This window comes from Oncorhynchus keta, chromosome 24 (genome assembly GCF_023373465.1).
Source record: "Oncorhynchus keta strain PuntledgeMale-10-30-2019 chromosome 24, Oket_V2, whole genome shotgun sequence".
NCBI classification, from domain to species: Eukaryota; Metazoa; Chordata; class Actinopteri; order Salmoniformes; family Salmonidae; genus Oncorhynchus; species Oncorhynchus keta.
In genome coordinates, this window is record NC_068444.1 from 39,702,777 (window position 1) to 39,724,256 (window position 21,480).

General features: G+C 43.9%; 1 pseudogene; it reads right to left on the reverse strand.

Moving 5' to 3' along the window:
• LOC118357535 (zinc transporter ZIP11-like) overlaps window positions 1–21,480 on the reverse strand; it is a 156,440-nt pseudogene that overhangs the window by 21,293 nt on the left and 113,667 nt on the right.

Genomic DNA, 21,480 nt, shown 5'->3' on the forward strand with positions numbered 1-21,480 from the left:
CTACAAAAAAAATGATCTTCGCTTATATTTAGCCAATATTGATCAGAGTTACCTTGTCCTATGGATATCTACACCGTTATAAAATTGGCAAGGTGGTGTAAGCCTACACGAAACACAGACCTTATTTTAAGTGGATCTAAAAATATCCTATGGAATAAATGAATGAAGGAACCGCTTGTCAGATTTTGCTAGAAGGTGTCATGGGAATTATGACCATTATTAAAATAGGATTTCTGGCATATAGAAATTACAGTTTTTGTTTTCAACATTCATCACAGGTAACTTAAACTCTATTTTTATTCAAACAGTTGAGAGTATTTTCTCCTAAGCAGACTCTTCAGTATCATTGTCACTTCAGAGCTGTGTGTGTGTGTGTTCTAAAACGTCTTAACTGGGAATATTGAAGACCCATGAAAGCTTGTGGTTCGTTTTAACATATGTTCTCATGTTATTTGAGACTAAATGTATTTTATTTATGTATTATATTATAAAAGTGTTCATTCAGTATTGTTGCAATTGTCATTATTACAAAAATGTGTGTGTGTGTGTGTGTGTGTGTGTGTGTGTGTGTGTGTACATTGGGGAGAACAAGTATTTGATAACCTGCAAAATCGGCAGTGTTTCCTACTTAGAAAGCATGTAGAGGTCTGTACGTTTTATCATAGGTACACTTCAACTGTGAGAGATGGAATCTAAAACAAAAATCCAGAAAACAACATTGTATGATTTTTAAGTAATTAATTTGCATTTTATTGCATGCTAGCTCCATTCTTCTATTAGCTCTGGAAAACAATGCTAATTGCGTCAAAGAAGTATTAGCATGTGTTGTATTTTGAAGCTACCCTGGCCTTATGACTCCCAAGTGGCGCAGCTGTCTAAAGCACAGTGTCTCAGTGCTTGGGACGTCACTACAGACACCCAGGTTCAAATCCAGACTGTGTTTCTATCAAAGTAAGTGCCTTATTACGATATAATGTTGTGTTCTACCGTTTCTACTACAGCTCACTGTGTGTATGGAGCATAATATATTTGTGTAAATTCCTTATAACCACGGACACGTGAGGTAACGTTACTCATTTCATAACCTTTATGGTGTTATATTCAATTGTGCTTATGTAACTAGTTACATTCTTCTTTTAGCTCTGTAAAACAATGCTAATTGCGTCAGAGAAGATTTGGCTTGTTGTATTTTGAAGCTACCCTGGAAAAATATCTTCTTATACCACTTGGTCGTTTTCTGAGTGCATTCCACAAAGCTGTTCATCATGTCCGCCTTATCCACTGATCACATTTTGAGGTTATAGTCAAGCACGCAGTCTGGTTTGATGTTTCTCTGTCTGGTTTGTTTCTCTCTCCCGTCAGGTGGTCCACCTTCCCTGTGGCCCGACATGGTTGCTACATGGATGTCTCGTTTGTCATGCCACTTTACTGCCAACAGTTGACATTTCTTATTTTGTATAACGGGTCATTTAGGATGGCAGTAGCATTGTTGATGAATATTGTGCTCCAGTATTCTTTTAGGGAGTTCTTCTTTACTATCCCCATGAGAAGGACTATCACCAGGAAGGTATACATTTCACTAATTGTGGTTGCCCCCCTCCCCCCCCACACTCCTGGCTCTCTCTTCTCCTGTAGCTCCAAGGCATAGCTATTGGTCTCTGCTATGTCTCCCACCAGCTCCTCTGTCAGAAACAACTTGAAGCACTCTGCCTCAGATGGAAATGGCAAGGGGCGTTGCACTCCAGACTGGGAATCGTCAAAGCAAACAGCAGGGCCAGGAGGAGTGAAATGGCTGGCAGCCTTCCAGCTACCACAGAAATCCTGTACTTCATCCACTGTCGGTCTGCCTCCATCACCACCAGCATCTTCAAAGGGAACTGGGACTTTGTCAGTGGACAAGGGTTCCTCAGATTCAGGGTTCTCAATGGCTGGGGGGCAGCTCCTCACTGTCAGAATCTGATTCCTGACTTTCAGAGTCACTGTCAGAATTTTTTTAAATCTCCAGAATTTCCGCATTTGTCAGTTGTCTCCTTTTGAAAGACATTGCTAATGCTACAGCTTAGCTCACTAGCTACATTCATAAACAACAACACTGAATGGCTCAGAGTGGGAGTGAGAGGTTATGTGATTGACTGCCTGCACGCGCCATTTGTATCAATAAATGACTATCAGAAAATGTTTTGTGTGGTATTATTGATATATTTACTGTTTTATCCACGTTTTTCAATTACCGGTGATAAATCATGCATTCCAATCCTTGCATAGATTGTAATGGGCACATCTTTTGTGCCCATTAGGGTGTACTAATTGGTTGTACTGATTATGATGAGCTAAGCTAATTCCAGCTTTGTTTGGAGCCATGTTTGTTGACATACAATACATTCTGGGTGTCATGTAATTGTCCTTCGGACCAAAGATGTTATAAGAAAATGAGGTGAGTAAGGGTTCACAAATGTTTTGAGAACTTCCGGAAGTGAATGGTGGGATGTGAACGATGGTAGACGACACACCCCCTTCAACATGCATACTATAAACAGACCAAACTCATCTTGTCTTCTCTTATTATCTTTGGTTTCTGTGAGGGAAAAAAAGCATGGCAGCTTGCAGAAACTAACCATCTTCAGATTACTTTCGATTACTAGAAAGTGTTTTACTCAATTATTTCAAACAATGGTGAGCTCACCCATGATGTGATTAATTATAATAGTAATTGTTATTTGCTAATTCATAATGTAGTTTATGTCAGCCAAGAGTTATAAAAATATGACCGCCTGTGAGTTAGCGCTAGGACAAATGTAGCCCGCATTGTTTTTGGTTTGGATGATTGTGTTATGCTGTAGATACTTCTGTGAATCTCTGAACATTGCATCCAAAATAAACATTGCATTACAAAATAAACTTTGTAAGGACTGTGTTTGTGCAAAATGTTTCTGACAAAACAGTGGCCAGCTCAAATGCTGATTGTTGCATCATTCGAAATTGGCCGTTCTAAATAAGCGTTCTAATCACACCGGTTTGATCGTACCCTACAGGGACCACTGTAGAATGATCACACTCATGTGTTGGTACATGTGAAAAAGTTAATAGTCAAAGTGGGTACACTTCCTGATAAACTCAGTCACCGTATCAGTATATTCGTCAATGTTATTATCGGAGGCTACCCGGAACATATCCCAGTCAAATTAATCTTGAAGCGTGGATTGCGATTGGTCAGACCAGCTCTGAATAGTCCTTAACACGGGCATATCCTGTTTGAGTTTCTGCCTATAGGAAGGGAGGAACAAAATGGAGGCGTTGTCAGATTTGCCCGAAAGGAGGGCGAGGGAGCGCCTTGTAGTCATCCTGGAAGTTGAAGTAGCATCTGATTTATATGCATTGTCAACATTGACAGCTTTTGTTTCCATAGGCCAAGCAGCTGAACTGTCAGCCATGGGTGCCAGATTGAGAGCCAGTGAGAGAGAGGTGGAGGATCTGATGTGAGAGAGCGCAGACAGAACAAAAGATGGCCTTCTCAGCACGTTTGACCGATGACGGAGTTGTAGGACCCTTCGATACTGAACACACACGGGTCTACCCCAAAGTCTTCAACGACATTGGCCAAGCCCACAACCCAACGACAGGAATCTTCACGGCACCAGTGAGAGGGTTCCACAACTTCAGATTCAGAGCCTGTAACAACCAGAGCGATAAGAGCGTAGTTGTTATCATGTCCGTAAATGGCAAGTTCATTCTGCACAATTATGAGCGTGAACCTGATTCCCAACTTAGGTGTATGTCCAATGCAGTCGGTCAGCAGCTGGAGAAGGGAGATGTGTGCTGGGAGAGATGTGGCGGTCCTCAGGGAACCAGCTCTTTGTTAGCAATATGAATCGCATCATATTCAATGGCTCTCTGCGCTTCCCTATGTGAGAACACCATAACTGCTGTAAAGGTCTCAGGTGAGGAGTCTGTATTGTAAGGACCTCTTGGAGCCCCAAATGCTCCTCTTACAACAATTAGTAAAACAATTTTAAAAATGCGTCTGTGTTGTTTGTTAACTGTTTACAAACATTGAAATAAAACAACATATATTTTGGGGTTAGGATTGGGTAAGCCAATTGTAGGTCATGAGCTATTTCTAAATTATATTCTTCAAGAATTAATATAATACCATTAATTGACATGACCATTGAGCAGTTGTAAATATTGCAGATTATACCTTAAAGATTTGATTTGTTAAATGTGTTCCTGTGGTAAAGGGGATTGGGTTGAGGTCGGGTGATTGTGGAGGCCAGGTCATCTGATGCAGCACTCCATCACTCTCCTTCTTGGTCAAATAGCCCTTACACAGGCTGGAGGTGTGTTGGGTCATTGTCCTGTTGAAAAACAAATGATAGTCCCACTAAGTGCAAACCAGATGGGATCGTTGCAGAATGCTGTTTTAGCCATACTGGTTAAGTGTGCCTTGAATTCTAAATAAATCACAGACAGTGTCACCAGCAAAGCATCCCCATACTATCACACCTCCTCCTCCATGCTTCACGGTGGGAACCACAAATGCGGAGATCATCCGTTCACATACTCTGCGTCTCACAAAGACACTGTGGCAGGAACCAAAAATCTCAAATTCGGACTTGTCAGACATAAAGGACAGATTTCCACAGGTATAATGTCGATTGCTTGTGTGTCTTTGCCCAAGCAAGTCTCTTCTTCTTATTGGTGCCCTTTAGGAGTGGTTTCTTTGCAGCAATTCAACCATGAAGACCTGATTCACACAGTTTATGTTGAGATGTGTCTGTTACTTGAACTCTGTGAAGCATTTATTTGGGCTGCAATTTCTGAGGCTGGTAACTCTAATGAACTTATCCTCTGCAGCAGAGGTAACTCTGGGTCTTCCTTTTCTGTGGCGGTCCTCATGAGAGCCAGTTTCATCATAGCTATCCCAGTCTGCTGTGCCCACATGCTTCAAGATGGCCACTACTGCTGTTCCTGTTCCCAAGAAAGTTAAAGTAACTGAACTAAATGACTATTGCCATGTAGCACTCACTTCTGTCAACATGAAGTGATTTGAGAGACTAGTCAAGGATCATATCACCTCCACCCTACCTGATGCCCTAGACCCACTCCAATTTGCTTACTGCCCCAATAGGTCCACATACCACGCAATCGCCATCACACTGCACACTGTACACTGCCCCATCCCATTTGGACAAGAGGAATACCTGTGTAAGAATGCTTTTCATTAACTACAGCTCAGCATTTAACACCATAGCACCCTCCAAGCTCATCATTAAGTTTGAGGACCTGAGTCTGAACCTCCTGGACTTTTTGATGGGCCGCCCCCAGGTGGTGAGGGTAGGAAACAACATCTCCACCCCGCTGATACTCAACACTGGGGCCCCACGAAGGTGTGTTCTCAGCCCTCTCCTGTACTCCCTGTTCACCCATGACTGCGTGGCCATGCTCGCCTCTAACTCAATCATCAAGTTTGCAGACGACACAACCGTGGTAGGCTTGATTACCAACAACAATGAGACGGCCTACAGGGAGGAGGTGAGGGACCTTGGAGTGTGTTGTCAGGAAAATAACTTCTCACTCAACGTCAACAAAACAAAGGAGATGATCGTGGACTTCAGGAAACAGCAGAGGGAGCACCCCCCATCCACATCGACGGGACAGCAGTGGAGAAGGTGGAAGGTTTTAAGTTTCTCGGCGTACACATCACGGACAAACTGAAATGGTCCACCCACAAAGATAACGTGGTGAAGAAGGTGCAACAGCGTCTCTTCAACCTCAGGAGGCTGAAGAAATTTGGCTTGTCACCTACAACACTCACAAACTTTTACAGTTGCACAATCGTGAGCATCCTATCGGGCTGTAACACCGCCTGGTACGGCAACTGCTCCGCCCAAAACGGCAAGGCTCTCCGGAGGGTATTGCGGCCTGCACAACACATCACCAGGGGGCAAACTACCTGACTGTTAAACAGCCATCACTAACATAGAGTGGCTGCTGCCAACATGCAGACTCAAATCTCTTGCCACTTTAATAGATTTAACAAGTGGATCTAATAAAGTTTTCACTGGTCACTTAAATAACAGCACTTTAATAATGTCTACATATGCTACGTTACTCATCCCATATGCATATACTGTATTCTATACCATCTACCTCATCTTGCCTATGCCGCACGGCCATCGCTCATCCATATATTTATGTGTACATATTATTTTTCATCCCTTTACATTTGTGTGTGTAAGGTAGTCATTGTGAATTTGTTAGATTACTTGTTAGATATTACTGCATTGTCGGAATTAGAAGCACAAGCATTTTGCTACACTCGCATTAACATCTGCTAATCATGTGTATGTGACCAATACAATTTGATTTGATTTGATTCAATGTTATGTTACTGCACTTGAAGAAACTTTCAAAGTTCTTGGCATTTTATGGATTGACTGACCTTCATGTCTTAAAGTAATGATGGACTGTCATTTCTCTTTGCTTAATTGAGGTGTTCTTGCCATAATATGGACTTGGTCTTTTACCAAATAGGGCTATCTTCTGTATACCACCTCTACAACTGATTGGCTCAAAAACATTAAGAAGGAAAGCAATTCCACAAATTAACTTTTAACAAGGCACACCTGTTAATTGAAATGCATTCCAAGTGACTACCTCATGAAGCTGGTTGAGAGAATGCCAAGAGTGTGCAAAGCTGCCATCAAGGCAAAGGGTGGCTACTTTGAAGAATCTAAAATCTAAAATACATTTTGATTTGATTAACACTTTTTTGGTTACTACATGATTCCATATGTGTTATTTCATAGTGTTGATGTCTTCACTGTTAATATACAATGTAGAAAATAGTGAAAATAAAGAAAAACCCTTAATTGAGTATGTGTGTCCAAACTTTTGACAGGTACTCTATATTATTGCCATACCAACCAAAGATGTTAGGATTTTGAGAATTTAGTGAATCTCATTAAAAAAGGGAACAATAATAATAACAAAATGTACATGGATGATGGTTACAATATATATTACTTGTAAGTTACATACAATGTAAATACTTCAGGGAATTAATGTTCATGGGATGTTCCTCCAGGCTATGGCAATCATAAATATCTGGCAGTAATATTTGCGGTTTCACTTCACGCAGAATAATTCACAGTTTTATGTCAATAGCAAATTGACATAAAAAAGATTAGTGCATCTCTGTCTCTACCTCTCCTGTTGTGCAGTTACCACATACACACTCCTCTTTGGGTAGCCATGTCTTTTTGTGTCTTTTTGTGTCTTGCCAATTGGTGGTCGCTGAGTCTGTATTTGGTCAGGATCTGTTTTGTATCTCTGATAGAGTACAGATATTCTGCCAATTTGTGTCCTCTTTTGAGGGCCAAATTGCAATTTAGTTTATTCTGTGTTCTTTTTATTCAATTTGTCACATGGGAGGTTTTAATTTCTGTAACAATCTGATTTGATTTCTCTCTCTCTCTCATGCTTTTCAAATGTCTTCTGTATGAAATATGTCAATTTAGCCCAATCCATATAGGTCGATTCACCCGTGTGTAAAGGGTTAAAACTGTGAACTAACAGCTTTGGCTGAGGGCCCTGTTAGGGAGAGACAGTACAGTACACTGAAAAGGTCACGCAGAGAGGTCAGGCCGCTCACGAGGACTGTGTGCTCCTGATCTCCGTGGCCGATGTATGACGTTTACGCGCATTAACGCTCGCAAGGCTGCCGGCCCAGACAGCATCCCAAGCCACGTCCTCAGAGCATGTGCAGACCAGCTGGCTGGAGTGTCACATTCAATCTCTTAATATCCCAGCCTGTTTTCACTACTTGCTTCAAGATGTCCACCATTGTTCCTCTGACCAAGAAAGTGAAGGTAGCTGAACTAGCTGAGCTACCACACCGTAGCACTCAATTCTGTAATCACAAAGTGCTTTGACAGGCTAGTTAAGGACCATACCACAACCATACTACCTGACACCCTAGACCCACGACAATTTGCATACCGCCCCAACAGATCCATGGACGACGCAATCGCCATTGCATTGCACACACACATTATGCCACCTGGACAAGAGGAATACCTATGTAAGAAGGCTGTTCATCGACTACAGCTCAGTGTTCAACACCATAGTTTCCTCCAAGCTCGACACCAAGCACAGGGCCCTGAGTTTGAATCCCTCTCGGGGGAACTGGATCCTAAACTTCCTGACGGGCCGTCTTGTACTCCCTGTTCACCCATGACTGCCTGGCAACGCACGTCTCCAACTCCATCATCAAGGTTGCTGGCGACACATCAGTGGTAGGCCGGATTACCAACAATGACGAGACAGCCTACAGGTAGAAGGTGTGCCTTGGAGGAGTGGTGTCAGTACGCCCCCCCATTTTATGGCTCCACTGCATCACAGTGCTAGAGGCGTCACCAAAGACCCTGGTTCGATCCCGGGCTGTATAGGGAGGCGCACAATTGGCCCAGCATCCGAGTTAGCGGAGGGTTTGGCCGGGGTAGGCTGTCATTGTAAATAATATTTTTTTAACTGACTTGCCTAGTTAAATAAAGGTTAAATAAAAAATAAAAAATCCTTGGCGTGCATATCACTCAGGACCTGAAATGGTCCCTTCACACCGACAGTGTGGTGAAGAAGGTGCAACAGCGCCTCTTCATCCTCAAGAGGAGAAAGACATTTGGCTTGGCCCTTAAGACACAGATGCACGATTGAGAGCAGCCTGTCGGGCTCTATCACCGCCTGGCAATTGCACCGTCCGCAACCGACGCATCTGGGACACACTGCCTGTCCTCAGGACATCAACAGCACCCAGTGTCACAGGAAGGCCAAGAAGACCATCAAGGACCTCACCTCAGCCACCCAAGCCATGGCCTGTTCACCCCACTACCATCTAGAAGGCAGAGACAGCACAGGTGCATCAAATCTGGGACAGAGAGACTGATAAACAGCTACTATCCCCAGGCCATCAGACCGTTAAATAGCCGGCCCCCTAAACTAGACAGCCTCTGCACACTACTCTGCCCTCTGCTCAGTACTCTACCCTGTCCCTTAGTCACGGTCACTAGCCGGCTACCACCGGGTACCACCAGGTACTCCACCCTGCACCTTAGGAACTGCTGCCCTATGTACATAGTCATTGAACACGGGCCACTTTTATAATGTTTATAGACTAGTTATACATCTACTGCTGTGCTAAATTGTTTTACTACTTCTTAATGTTTTATTACTGTGTGTTTGTCTGACATTTACTGCACTGACGTGATAGGAACAAGAGCATAAGGCTTTCGCGACACCCACCATAACACCTGCTTACTGTGTCGGCGACCAACGCATTTAGACCAGATTGGAATTGATTTAACGACTAGGCTAAAAAGGACAAAAGTAATAATAGGATCAACTGAGTAGCCTACAATCCCCAATCTACTGGTAGACACACACGTCCCGTTGAATTCACGTGCAAATGTGTCATAAAATGTGTTAGTTACAGCGTATAAAACATCCGTGAGCTGCTTTCAGAGAGCCCAAGTGCCATAGTGGAAGCTGACTTCATGACGATAGTATTCTTGTGTTGTGTGAGAAAGAGAGCCCAGGGCTTAGTGAGTGAGTGAAACACCACACGTTAGGCCAGCAAGCCCCCCTTTTCCCGCCCTCCCTCCTTCCTATACACATCTGTAATAACAGCAGGACTTGGCTGCACTCCGGCCCTCATCGCCACCTGTGTGTGTGTGTGTGTGTGTGTGTGTGTGTGTGTGTGTGTGTGTGTGTGTGTGTGTGTGTGTGTGTGTGTGTGTGTGTGTGTGTGTGTGTGTGTGTGTGTGTGTGTGTGTGTGTGTGTGTGTGTGTGTGTGTGTGTGTGTGTGTGTGTGTGAGTGTGTGTGCGTGTGTGTGCATAAGCGTAAAGGCATAGGGGCCCACTCACACCAATCAGCTGAGACAAAACTGCAAACTCCGCCCACCACTGCCACCTCCAAAACGAACCAGTCACCATGGTTTCTACCTCTGCGCCAGCAAAACGTTCAGACTAACAGTCCGAGAAGGAGAGGAAGAGTTGAACGTTGTAAAGTTACAGTAATGTCAACGTTTTTACAGTAAGGTATGACTTCCCTATTGATTCCGTAGCTGATGCTAAATATTTTAAATAGATCCATGTGATATGAAGCACATTAACACATTATGACAGCCACAATATGACACAACTCTAGTCTGAAAACAACCCATTTAATCACATACCACATTCTAGCCTGCCCTGGCCAATCCAAAACTAAAGAGCAAAACACCAAAGATAATGATACTGTCTTCACTGAGTGGATCCCCGAGTTAAATACAGAGAGCTGAGGTGTCCTGGTGAATTTCTCTGGGATACTCCAGGTGCCATAGGTGTGGTGGGAGAGTGCCAGGTAGCTATGGCTACGTGACTGGAGTCACACCTGAGACCGAGACACTCTGTGCCAATACAGACCCAAAGGAATTAATAAATATTGACTTGAACGGAGGGCGACATTCACACTGGAGGAAAAGGGGAGAAGAGGGAGGGAAGGAAGGAGAGGGAGCGATGTAGAAAGAGAGAACACCTAGGGAGAGAAAGATAGGAGAGATACGGCGGGAGGGTCAAACTGACAAGGAAAGAAATGTAGACATTAAACAGCAATAGCTAGTGACTGATTGGTGTGTCGAGGGAGAGAGGGCAGAGAGAGTGAGAGAGCGAGAGTGTCAGAGACAGTGTGAGAGACGAGAGTGTCAGAGACAGAGAGAGTGAGAAGCGAGAGTGTCAGAGACAGAGAGAGAGAGCGAGAAAGACAGAGAGAGGGAGAGAGCGAGAGTGTCAGAGACAGAGGAGAGCGAGAGAGAGAGTGTCAGAGACAGAGAGAGGGAGAGAGCGAGAGTGAGAGAGCAGAGAGCAGAGAGCGAGAGAGCGAGGAGAGAGAGAGAGCGAGAAGAGAGAGAGAGAGAGAGAGAGAGAGAGAGAGAGAGAGAGAGAGAGAGAGAGAGAGAGAGAGAGAGTGGGAGACAGAGAGAGAGAAGTCTAGCAGTGGGGCCAAACCCACCCAGCCCAGAAGGGTTCTCTGCTGAGGAGGGCCAGAGCTCAGCAGATCCCAGAGGACTGAGCCAACACTACAGGAATGCTGTGGTCCCAACCACTCTGTGTGTGTGTGTGTGTGTGTGTGTGTGTGTGTGTGTGTGTGTGTGTGTGTGTGTGTGTGTGTGTGTGTGTGTGTGTGTGTGTGTGTGTGTGTGTGTGTGTGTGTGTGTGTGTGTGTGTGTGTGTGTGTGTGTGTGTGTGTGTGTGTGTGTGTGTGTGTGTGTGTGTGTGTGTGTGTGTGTGACTGACTGGGTCTGCCGCTGTGACAAAGGCTCTCTTCTTATTCACACTAATGACCACGAAGCACTCAGAGAGTCTACACACTTTAGACTCAATTTGCAGGCAATCACACGTACATGTACTCCTCCAGTTTGACTTTCATTACAGTCCCCCAAAACATTCCACGTGTTAATGCAGACAACAAAACATTGCAATACCACAATAAGTAAAGAGGGGGGTGGTTCTCAGCTTGGTTGAGGAGGCCTCCTTGTTCACTCACTCTACCTGGCTACCACCTGCTTCCTCATACACACACGCACCCACAAACACACACACACACAGGCCAACACAATCGACACACGCACCTGCGGTTATACAGCAGCAGGAAAAGGAAAAGGCAAAGCCACTGGCATGGAGAGGACCTTCTCACGGCAGCCACTCTGCCTGCTGGGAACAGGCCTGCTAGACCACATCAAAGAGAGAGAGAGGCCTGGGCAGAGCCAAGAATAGCCAGAAGAGACTGCACCTGTAGCACAGCTAACACAGCTACCAGAGAAAAGAGGACAAGAGAGGCTTTCACTGGGAGCTGGAGGAGGGAGAGAGTGAGAGAGAGAGAGCGAGAGAGGTAGAGGTAGAGAGAGAGAGAGCTAGTATATGTGCCCTCCACCTCAACTTCCTCCCTGGTTTGCTGCCAGCGGCTGGTCCACATCTGGAGGGCGGTCTCCACACATTCCTCAGGATTCCTGCTCGCCTCCCTCCCCTCCCGCCTCTCAATCGGAACATTCACACACACACGCATACACACTACCCACACACAGATAGATACAACCATGCACAGACACAAACAAACTGACGGACAGACGCGTGCACACGCACACACAAATACATGTGTTCACTCACATTTCCTGCTTATTCCTTCCTCATTCCGGGAATCTTCCAACCGGGATTTCTGTAAAACCTGGGATATTTGGGAAAGTTACCGGAATTTTGCAAGCCTAGGTCTGAGCATCCTCTTCGGCCCATGCATTACTTATGAGTTAGGCATGCAGTACCAGGGTGGCCACTGGGTGGTAGCAGCAGACAGCAGAGTGCACAGCCCAGACACAAGAGCAGCCAGGCACAAAGGAGTGCTGTTCTGTCCTCCTCATCCCCACAGAGTAAACAGTTCTTTCCCACGGGAAGGAACAAGTGATGCTCCTGTCTACTAGCCACATGGTATGTGGAGGAGGATCATGACACACACACACATACAGAGAGAGGAGAGAGAGAGAGAGAGAGAGAGAGAGACAGAGAGAGAGAGAGAAACATCTACTCATGCACACACTCCTCAAATTCCAGGTCTAATGCAGGGGCATCTGACCGCGGTTGAACCAGCGACCAGATGTGTCTAAATCCTATAGGGGCAATATCTGTGGTCATAGTCATCAATGTAATAGCCGGATCAGCGTAGGATTGGGCCTGGGTAATATGGTCACCTGTATAAGTGGTACATGTTGTCTTTACCTGGCACTCTCGAACGTGGTCAGTGAGGTCTGTCCTATGGCTCCGAACCCTACACCAACAGCAAGGCCCTCTACAAGAGAACGAAAACACATAGCCATGGAGGTTGAAGTTGAACATGTGTGTGTTGTAGTGTGTGTAAGTGAGAAAGAGAAAGGGAGAGCGAGAGAGAGAGAGCGAGAGAGAGAGAGAGAGAGGGAGAATGGACAAATGATAACAGAATTAAGGATAGGGGTTAAGGTTAGGTTTAAGGGTTAGGGAAAATAGGATGTTGAATGGGAATCAATTGTTTGGTCCCCCTGTGTGTGTGTGTGTAAGTGAGAGAGAGAAAGAAAGAAAGACAGACAGAAAGAGACTCCAATATTTATTGCGAGGCACCAGTCAAGTTCAAATAGGCTAAACGGTGGTCTGCCACATCACGACGTCGTCCCCATTTATGTGTGGAGGGTCAAACGCTACATGTTCTCTTCTGCCATCTAGTGTTAGTGAGAGGAACTTCATCCTTATCTCCGACTTCTCATTACTGCCTTCAAGGTGTGGATCGATGGACGAGTGGGTTATCTCTATTTAATCCTCCCTCTCTCACAGTCTGCAACTTTATCTCCTTTTCTCTTTCCATCTTCTCTCTTTTTCGTTTCGCTCCCCATCTCTCTGTACACCTCCTCGATTACTCATACCTCTCAATCTCCCTCAATATGAGTGAACGTGCAACAGACGAACGCTGACACACACAGCTCCCCGGTGTAGATTTACGGGTGGGTAAAACAGCCGAGGCAGAACTAAGCCATATCTTTCTCTCCCTCCCTCCCCCTTCCCACGGGCTTAGAGAAATAAACTCTTACAGGTCATGTAAGTGAATTAGAAAAAAGAGAAAGAAGGAGAACCATTCGGTCTCTAGCTTCACAACGATGTGGTATAGACAAGGAGGTGGTCTGTCCCATGTGGGAGCCAGGTTTAAGTAATCTGCTGGAGTAACGTACAGTGATTTCAGAATGTATTCATACCCCTTGACTTATTCCACGTTTTGTTGTGTTACCGCATGAATTCAAAATGGATGAAATAGATTTTTTTGGTCAGACATCGACACAGAATAACCCATATAACCCAACCCACAAAGTGAAAACATGTTTTTGAATTTTTTTTGCACATTTATTGAAATACCTTATTTACATACAGTTGAAGTCGGAAGTTTAAATACACTTAGGTTGGAGTCATTCAAACTCGTTTTTCGACCAAATTTCTTGTCAACAAACTATAGTTTTGGCAAGTCGGTTAGGACACCAAACTTTGTGCGTAACACAAGTCATTTTCCCAACAATTGTTTACAGACAGATTATTTCACTTATAATTCACTGTATCACAATTCCAGTTTACTGTGCCTTTAAACAGCGTGGAAAATTCCAGAAAATGATGTCATGCCTATAGAAGCTTCTGATAGGCTAATTGACATAATTTGAGGTGTACGTGTGGATGTATTTCAAGGCCTACCTTCAAACTCAGTGCCTCTTTGCTTGACATCATGGGAAAATCAAAAGAAATCAGCCAAGAACTCAGAAAAAAAATGTACACCTTCACATCCTTGGGAGCAATTTCCAAATTCCTGAAGGTACCACGTTCACCTGTACAAACAATAAATAGTACGCAAGTATAAACACCATGGGACCACGCAGCCGTCGTTCCACTCAGGAAGGAGACGCGTTCTGTCTCCTAGAGATGAATGTACTTTGGTGCAAAAAGTGCAAATCAATCCCAGAACAACAGAAAAGGACCTTGTGAAGATGCTGGAGGAAACAAGTACAGATGTATCTACATCCACAGTAAAACAAGTCCTATATCGACATAACCTGAAAGGGTGCTCAGCAAGGAAGAAGTCTCTGCTCCAAAACCGCCATAAAAAAGCCAGACTACGGTTTGCAACTGCACATGGGGACAAAGATTGAACTTTTTGGAGAAATGTCCTCTGGTCTGATTAAACAAAAATAGAACTGTTTGGCCATAATGACCATCTTTATGTTTGGAGGAAAAAGGGGGAGGTTTGCAAGCCGAAGAACACCATCCCAACCGTGAAGCACAGGGGTGGCTGCATCATGTTGGGGAGGTGCTTTGCTGCAGGAGTGACTGGTGCACTTCACAATATAGATGGCATCATGACGGAGGGAAATTATGTGGGAGGAAAATTACGTGGATATATTGAAGCAACATCTTAAGACATCAGTCAGGAAGTTAAAGCTTGGTCGCAAATGGTTCTTCCAAATGGACAATGACCCCAAGCATACTTACAAAGTTGTGGCAAAATGGCTTAAGGACAACAAAGTCAAGGTATTGGAGTGGCCATCACAAAGCCCTGACCTCAATCCTATTGAACATTTTTGGGCAGAACTGAAAAGGCATGTGCGAGCAATGAGGCCTACAAACCTGACTCAGTTACACCAGCTCTGTCGGGAGGAATCGTTCAAAATTCACCCAAATTATTGTGGGAAGCTTGTGGAAGGCTACCTGAAACATTTGACCCAAGTTAAACAATTTAAAGGCAATGCTACCAAATACTAATTGAGTGTATGTAAACTTCTGACCCACTGTGAATGTGGTTAAAGAAATACCAGCTGAAATAAATCTTTCTCTCTACTATTATTCTGACATTTCAGAACTTCCAGAGCTTCCATATAGCAATTCTAAATAGCAGAATTGGTCAGGAGCCCGTAAGACAGCTACTATACACAGCAGCTCCATCTTTTTTTGCTGACCAGTAGTCAAACCATGTAGTCAATGACCATCACACCATAACAATTCTGATTTGCAGGTTTTTGTGGTCTGAGTGTGTTATGACACATACAAAGCAGTGAGTGTCAAAATCTGTGTCAAAAGCTCCAGGGTCTTCTCTGTGTCTGGGAGATAGTTAACCTTTCATGAACTGATCCCTGGTGGTGCCTTTGGGAAGTCGTGTCGGGATGTCTCTTCTCCTCTGCCTGTCTTTCTCCTTTTCTCATGTGGGGCTAGACACACAGAGTGTGTGTGGACGGTTGTGTGTGTACGTGCGTGTGTGTCTCTGTCTGCTGGCGGCCATGTCGTGACATCTCCACTTGTTGTTTCATGGTGTTTCACACAAGGCAGTCGGCCCTGACATCGTCCATTGTTAACAGACACTCCCCCTTCACCTCTTCACCTCTCTTCTCTCCTCCACTCCCTCTTCCAACTCTTCTCCCCTTTCTCCAAATATATGAACTCATCAAGACCTTCGGGGGCCTAGGGTGCCTCGCTCCTTGGTAACAGCAACGGCAGATGCTCACCTACACACACCTTGCTGTGTGGGTGTTATCGTTAAATGTTGCTAGTGAGTCATTCAACAAACGTACATTTTATCAAATGAGCTCAGCCGAGGTCCTGGAGGAACGGAAGGAAGGGAGGAGGAGGAACAGGAGGAGGAAGAAGAGAAAGACGATGAAGATGTGTACTAGTCCTCCTCGTCTCTTTCCATCTCTCCAGGACCTAGTCCGAGCTCATTTGCTTCACCCGCGATAACATCTGCAAAATATGTGTACACGAACAATATAATTGGATTGATGGGGTTTGATGTGTCATACATGTCTACTCCTGGGAAAGGTACAAAGTTCAACTTCACTTAATAAAAGAAAGATTCAGCCATTATGAATGTTATATTGTTTTTGTGCATCTCAGCAATCCTTACAACATATCTACATGTTCTGAGCTCAGGCACAACGAAGACAAACAGAATAAAAGTAACTTTGCTAATACAGCTACAGTGGGTATAGAAAGTCATCACCCCCTTTGAAAATGTCCCCCTTTTGTTGCCTTACAGCCTGGAATGAAAACACAAAAATCGGACTTTTTCCGGCTTTATTTACACACAGTAACCCACAATATCCAAGTTTTAAAAAATAAAAAGAATGAACGTTTTAAATAAAAATTAAAACAGTTTAATACCCTATTTGGATAAGTGAACACCCCCCTGAGATAATACATGGTGGAACCCCCTTTTGCTTGAAATATGGCCATGAGGCTCTTTGAGTACGTCTCTATCTTTGCACACCTAGACTGTGCAACATTTGCCCATTCTTCCTTGCAGAATTGTTCAAGCTCATTCATATGAAATCTTCTCATTTTTCTAAGGGAGGGGTGTTTCACTGTTTCACTTTTAGTTAATTTTCGGAGTTTTTCATATATTTTTTTTCCTCAATGATATTGTGGGTTACTGTGAGTAAATACATTTTAATTTCATGTGCTTTCATTTCAGGCTGTAAGGCAACAAAAGGTGAACATTTTGAAAGGGGGTGGTGGCTTAGTTAATTTGTTCGCAGTATTATAAGATTACAGTGGGCATAATCTTATAATACTGCAAACTAATGAACTAATCAGAGATAAGTGTGTGCGAGTCACTGTGGAAGCTAAGTTTGCATGACTGACATAGAAAAGCGTCCAGTCGATTATTTTATCGTTATCTGTCCCCCCATTCTCTTTGAAAATAGCGCTATCACTAGGCTATCATAACAATGTCACGCTGTCACCATGAAGTGTCAGAAAATGCCATCGAGCTGTCCTACTGCTGTCATTATTCTATTATGGCGCTGTCTCCTGTCTCTACATAATCATTGCTGACGAGGTCAGAATGATGACAGAAATATCAATAGATCATTTAATTGCCAGGTAAGAGGTTGGTCCCTGTGCTACAAAAGACTGGAGTTGGCAAAGAAGTGTGAAGTGAAGAAAAGTCTTGACTCGCTGGTTTGCATACAACATCTCTAATTAGATAGACAGTCAGAGAGAAGGAAAGAAGCTGTCAAACAGACAAGTGCATTTTCAAAGAGGTAGAGAAACATTTCCCTTAATGGGCAATAGGCCATTCTAGGCATGTTCAAAGGGCTGATGTAGCCGAGCAAAGATGCATATGGACTAAATGCTCTAATGCATCAACTCTGAGGGACACACAGGTAACTAATCCTGAAAAAGAATGACATATGGTTCCCTCCCAGCTCTCAGCACGTTGAGCCCTAGAGATAATGAACAACTACTTTTCCAGGGAGGAGAAGTTTAATTACCATTCCTGTTCCCAGTATTGGGAGGGAAGCACATGTGGAGAGAGAGAGGGGGGGTGAGAGAGAGATGTAGAAAAACACACTCAGCCATGTATAGTAACTAACTCTGTTTTTGTCTTCCTGCGTTTTCTCTGTAGGGAAATAATAAACATGTTTCCATGTTCGCACTAGCCAAGCTGTAGCTAATTGATGTGGGAATTGATGTGTGCCAGCGAGGGGCCTGGATCCTTCATCCAGGATTTCGCACAAGACCTGCACTATCAGAATAGCTTATCAAATCAAATCTTATTGGTCACATACACAAATTCTAGCAGATGCCAGGTGTAACAGCATGGCAGGTGTAGCAAAATGCTTGTGTTCCTAGCTCCAACAGTGCAGTACTATCTAACAATTCACAACAATACACACAAATCTAAAAGTTAAAGAATGAATTTAGAAATATAGAAATATTAGGACGAGCAATGTAGGAGTGACATTGATAAAAATATAGTGGAAGTATAGTATTTAGAAATATAGAAATATTAGGACGAGCAATGTAGGAGTGACATTGATAAAAATATAGTGGAATAGAATACAGTATATACAAATTAAATGAGTAAAGCAGTATGTAAACATTATTAAAGTGACTGGTGTTCCATTATTAAAGTGACCAGTGATTCCATGTTTATGTTTACGGGGCAGCAGTCTCTAAGATGCAGGGTTGAGTAACCGGGTGGTAGGCGGCTAGGGACGACTATTGAACAGAGTGGTGCCTACCTTTGAAAAACTTTGGATGTTTTCAATGAGGAGACTCTCAGTTAGATAGCAAATGTTCAGTTTTCCTGAAAGATTATTTGTGCAGGAGAAATCGGTCTGTTTGGTGCGTCACGTTTGGCTACCAACCAATAATGAAAATTCAGTTATCCAAACGCCAAACTTTTTTCCAAATTAACTCCATAATATCGACTGAAACATGGCAAACGTTGTTTAGAACCAATCCTCAAGGTGTTTTTCACATATCTCTTCGATGATATATGGTTCGTGGAAGTGTCCTTTCCCCTCTGAATCGCATGGCAAAATGCAGCTGAAGATTACGCAACAATTTAGACAAAGGACACCGGGCGGACCCCTGGCAAATGTAGTCTCTTATGGCCAATCTTCCAATGATATGCCTACAAATACGTCACTATGCTGCAGACATCTTGGACGAATGGCAGAGAGCTTAGGTTCATTCATCACACATTCACAGCCATATAAGGAGACGATGGGAAACAGAGCCTAAAAAATTATGCTCATTTCCTGTTTGAGGTTTCATCTTGGTTTCACCTGTAGCATGAGTTCTGTGGCACTCACAGATAATATCTTTGTAGTTTTGAAAACGAGTGTTTTCTTTCCAAAGCTGCCAAATATATGCATAGTCGAGCATCTTTTCGTGACAAAATAGTGCACTTAAAACGGGCACGTTTTTTTTATCCAATAATGACATAGCGCCCCAATAGGTTGAAGAGGTTAGTCACAATGGGAACAACATTCCCTATACACTTACTGATGAAGTCAGTCACTGTTTTCGTGTATACTCTTTGGCTACACGGCACAAATCCCAGTCTGCATGATCAAAACAATCTTTGATGCATGGTTTCTGATTGGGTCAGACCAGCATTGAATAGATCTTTGCACAGGTACTTCCTGTTGGAGTTTCTGACTATAGGAAGGGAGGAGCAAAATGGAGTTGTGATCTGATTTGCAGAAGGGAGGCAAGGGACTTTCAGGCAAACGGGAAGGGAGAGTGGTCAAATTATTTCCAGCGCGAGTACTACAGTCAATTTGTTGATAGAACTTTGGTGGCGTTTTCCTAAAATTTGATTGGTTAAAATCCCCAGGATATGTGGTTTCCAGTTTGCACAAAGTCCAATGTATTTCCTTGAGGGCCATCGTGCTTGAGGGTGAATACACACGGCTGTGACTATAACTGCAGATAACTGTCTTGGGAGGTAATATGGTCGGCATTTGATTGTGAGGTATTGCGTATTGTTTTATTTCACTGTAGAGCCCTCAGTCCAGCTCAACATGCCTTAGATAGCTATTTTGTCCCACCCCCACACCTGCCTTAACTGGTGCCTCCGGAGACGAAACATTGTCACTCAACGCCAAGGTTTACCTCCACTGTACTCACATCCTACCATACCATTATCTGTACGTTATTCCCTGAATCTATTCTACCACGCGCGGAAATCTGCTCCTTTTACTCTCTGTTCCCAACGCACTAGACGACCAGTTCTTATAGCCTTTAACCGTACCCTTAACCTACTCCCCCTAGGTTCCTCTGGTGATGTAGAGGTTAACCCAGGCGCTGTAGCCCCCAGTTCCGCTCCTATTCCTCAGGAGCTGTCATATGTTGACTTCTGTAACCGTAAAAGCCTTGGTTTCTTGCATGTTAACATCAGAAGCCTCATCCCTAAGTTTGTTTTATTCACTGCTTTAGCACAATCCGCCAACCCTGATGTCCTAGCCGTCTGAGGGGGTGGAGTTGCTATCTACTGCAGAGATAGTCTGCAGAGTTCTGCATTGCTATCCAGGTCTGTGCCCAAACATTACGAGCTTCTACATTTAAAAATTCACCTTTCCATAAATAAGTCTCTCACTGTTGCTGCTTGTTATAGACCCCCTCAGTCCCCAGCTGTGCCCTGGACACCATATGTGAATTAATTGCCCCCCATTTATTCATACTGTTAAATGACCTAAACTGGGATATGCTTAACACCCAGGCCTTCCTAAAATCTAAGCTAGATGCCTTCAATGTCACACAAATCATCAAGGAACCTACCATGTAAACCCTAAATCCGTAAACATGGGCACCCTCATAGAAATCATCCTGACCAACCTATCCTCTTTAAATACACCTCAGCTGTCTTTAATCAGGATCTCAGCGATCACTGCCAAATTGCCTGCGTGCATACTTGGTCCGCGGCCAAACGACCACCCCTCATCACTGTCAAACGCTCCCTAAAACTCATCATAGAGCATGGCTTTTCTAATCGACCTGGCCCGGGTATCGTGGAAGGATATTGACCTCATTCCGTCAGTAGAGGATGCCTGGTTATTCTTTAAAAGTGTCTTCCTCACCATCTTAAATAAGCATGCCTCATTCAAAAATTGTAGAAGTAAGAACAGATATAGCCCTTGGTTCACTCCAGACTTGACTTCCCTTGACCAGAACAAACACATCCTGTGGTGTACTGCATTAGCATCGAATAGCCCCCACGATATGCAACTTTTCAGGGAAGTTAGGAACCAATATACACAGGCAGTTAGGAAAGCAAAGGCTAGCTTTTTCAAACAGAAATTTGCATCCTGTAGCACAAACTCCAAAAAGTTCTGGGACACTGTAAAGACCATGGAGAATAAGAGTACCTCCTTCCTCCCAGCTGCCCACTGCACTGAGGCTAGGAAACACTGTCACCATCGATAACTCTACAATAATCGAGAATTTCAATAAGCATTTTTCTATGGCTAGCCATGAATTTATACATGGCTACCCCTACCCCGGTCAACAGCTCTGCACCCCCCACAGCAACTTGCCCAAGCCTCCCCCATTTCACCCAAATCCAGATAGCTGATGTTCTGAAAGAGCTGCAAAATCTGGACCAC